Source organism: Mixophyes fleayi, chromosome 6 (genome assembly GCF_038048845.1).
Source record: "Mixophyes fleayi isolate aMixFle1 chromosome 6, aMixFle1.hap1, whole genome shotgun sequence".
In the NCBI taxonomy this organism is placed as follows: domain Eukaryota; kingdom Metazoa; phylum Chordata; class Amphibia; order Anura; family Limnodynastidae; genus Mixophyes; species Mixophyes fleayi.
Window position 1 is genome coordinate 216,340,780 of NC_134407.1, and position 3,392 is coordinate 216,344,171.

The following is a 3,392-nucleotide window of genomic DNA, read 5'->3' on the forward strand; positions in this document are numbered from 1 at the left end:
CTCTCCGATTCTCGTTTGGCTGTAATGAGCTCCTATTGATGTTGCAGGTGCGCACCTGTATAAATTCCGTGTAACAGATAACCGGCTGAAAAGGTTCCTGTTGTAGATAGTCTAATCCGTTCAGAAGACAGTAAATGGGTGTAGAATCAGATAGATTGTAGGCAACGCGTTTTGTCCACCACCTGTGGACTTTTTCAAGCCTCTTTACACTGTTGTACAATCTTATGTAATCGCCTTTCTTCATTTTCTCAGGTAACTCAGCACCACCAGCTCGATTTGCATGAGCAGTACCTAAAATAATAAATATAAATGCGATTTATTTTGCTGTATTGTTTTGCAATTGACTGTGATATATTTAGAATTTTATTGACTGTGATATATTTTACCTGTAGCGAAGAAACATTTTACAATCAGGATACACGAAACGGTGATTTCCCACCTGCAATAACACAATATGATTAGTTACATTACCATCATGTATTTATTGTGTTAGCCTACAAGTTTGTGGTTCACTCAACATACCCAGTTGCTTTGAAATATTTGTTTGGGGAAGCACAGTAGCTTAGTGGTTAGCACTTCTGCCTCACAGCACTGGGGTCATGAGATCAATTTCTGACATGGCCTTATCTGTGTGGAGTTTGTATATTCTCCTTGTGTTTGCGTGGGTTTCCTCCAGGTGCTCCGGTTCCCTCCCACACTCCAAAAACATACTGGTAGGTTAATTGGCTGCTATCAAAATTGACCCTAGTCTGTCTGTCTGTCTGTCTGTCTGTGTGTGTTCTGGAATTTAGACTGTAAGCTCCAATGGGGCAGGGACTGATATGAGTGAGTTCTCTGTACAGCGCTGCGGAATTAGTGGCGCTATATAAATAAATGATAATAATAATAATAATTATAATAAATAATGTGGGTTTCTTCATTATGGACTGGCTCTTTAGAATATTCGCAGACATGCTTTCACCATGTAGTGCTCCCATAGTCAGCTAAAGATTTGAATTTTTGGCGGGTGTCTCAGACTCATCAATATTTGAATCTACTAAATCATTGTTTGTATCATTATCCCCTGAATATTCCAATTCCACAGTTCCAGCAATATCCAATGTGGCGCATTATCATCAAACATCATCATCCATATTTTCATAATCACTGACTCCTGGAGGTATATTCACCATATTTACTTTATCCGATTTGTGAACCCCATTGACAACCTCATCTTCATCAGAGGTAGAGAGGATTGACATTATTTCAGCTTTTGTCAATGTTTTTTGGCGCCTCATTGTCTACAATATAAAGAAGCAAACAACAAAAATTTACCAATACGTTACCATACAATACATTCCATACCAAAATCACATGTATTTTTTTTTTAACAAACAAATAAATGTAAATATATAACATAAATATAATAACTCAGTTGCTGGAAGTGTCACTGGATAAGGAGGTAAAAGCAGAACACTTTTTTCAACTTGGTAAAGTTATATTGATACACTACCATTAATTACGCGGAAACAGATTCACGAATGTCTTAGGTTCATTTCCTGGTACAATTTAAGGGAACTAGCAAGGGATCTGCCTGTTATCTTATAATAGTTCTTCTATTGAAGGAATCATGAACATGTGTTGAAGCTTGTTGTTGTTTGCCTCCAGCCGCCGGAGATATGGAAGTGCTAATGAGTGAGCTGAGGAATGCTGTTTATTTTATGAGCACATTGATACCCATATTAAGCTGTTTATTAGTCTCAATGAATATCTGATCCAATTCTATTGTTAATGATCAGTCTTCTACAAAGGTTTCATTTAAACTTTTTGGATAACTTCCAATTTTTAAGCTGATATATTTATTTCCTTTGCAACATTGTAAAACTTGTGATTGATGTCATGATTATTGCATGTATAAAATGCTTCTAATAAAAAAATAAAAAACTCTGTTGCTTGATCATTCAAGGTAAAATAACAGACTAGTCAGACACCATGGGGGTAAATGTATCAAGCTGAGAGTTTTCCGGCGGGTTTGAAAAGTGGAGATGTTGCCTATAGCAACCAATCAGACTCTAGCTATCATTGTGTAGAATGTACTCAATAAATGATAGCAGAATCTGATTGGTTTTTCAAACCGGACGGAAAACTCTCAGCTTGATACATTTACCCCCATATGTACAGTTCAGCTACATTTCTCTCCATCGCACCCTGAGCTCTCCCCTCTCCATGTCTCTGCCTCTCCCCCCGTAACCTTTATCCTATGTACCAGACTGTGTGGCTGTAGCTCTGCACTCTCTGGCTGGCTTCCTCCTCGGCACCTGATCAGTTTTACACACACTTCCTGGCATCGAACGTCAGCATCTGACAAAAAGGTCCAAAATAAATAAATCTGTTGGCCCTTTGGGTAAAAAAATATTCAATGATTTTTAGATGCAGATAACACATGTGTGGTGCACGTGAGGTGAAAAATGATTACATACTATCCTTGGACATCATGACTCAGGAATAGTTTAATTATTTTTTTTTACTTTTTATTTTAAAAATGGCATTTTTCTGTAGGGTTACAGTTAGCTTCAAATAAAGGTGCTAAAAAGGGGATTGGGGGGTGTGATAGGATTGACCGCCTATTCCACCCCCTCTGCTGTTGTTGGAAACCGGCTGGGCTTACTTTGCCATCGTTCCCTTTCGCTATCCCAAATGTGCCCTCTTGCCGCAGTAGGAGGGGCTTACAAATGCTGCCACCACTGGACTCCTTGCTGGCATCCAGAACCGGGTTTCTTCTGGGTAACTGTCACTGCTAGGGTACCCCGTTACTGGTGTACCTGGGCTGGTACTCCTGACCTCTTACTATGGATCAGGGTTGCTGTGGATGGATCCCCCCTGGCCTATCACACTGACCAGGTCTGCAGGGTAACAGGCAGAGCGGTGGTACCGGAAAGCTGGGTACAAAGCTCAGAGTGGGAATGGATTCGATTTTGGGTCTAATCTGTAGGTCACAGGATATTCAGCATGGAAGATATTTTCAAGCAGGTCTTTGAAGCAAGTGATGTTTATTTGCAGTCACACTGACTGGAGGTACCAGTGCTAAGGTCAGATAAAATCCGAAGAACAACTTTTAATACAAAACAGTGCTGTTTTTATACACATTTGAGCGCAGCCTCACTGAATAAGCCGCCCCCTTGAGGTCTGAGTTATTTTTAGAATCAGGATGCAATTTGTTTATCCAAACATGGATTTACATGCAATTCAAAGCTAACAAAATTTACACTTATCTGTGATATCCTATAACTTGCTGTGATTTCCTGCATCACATGCTGTTTACAATGTTCAGAACGGTTTGAACACTCTGGACAAAAGGCCACACAGTAAGGACCCCCTTCTGGGCCTCTGACCAGAGTCGGCATTTGACACTT

General features: G+C 39.9%; 1 long non-coding RNA gene across 1 annotated transcript; it reads right to left on the minus strand.

Annotated features, from left to right (window-relative positions):
- Nucleotides 1-203: 203 nt before the first annotated feature.
- LOC142160066 (uncharacterized) lies at nt 204-2,493 on the minus strand. The gene is made up of 3 exons (XR_012693048.1): nt 2,246-2,493; nt 1,170-1,280; nt 204-291 (listed from the first exon to the last, which is right to left on the minus strand). It is a non-coding gene; the product is annotated as an uncharacterized LOC142160066 (long non-coding RNA).
- Between the last annotated feature and the right edge of the window lie 899 nt (nt 2,494-3,392).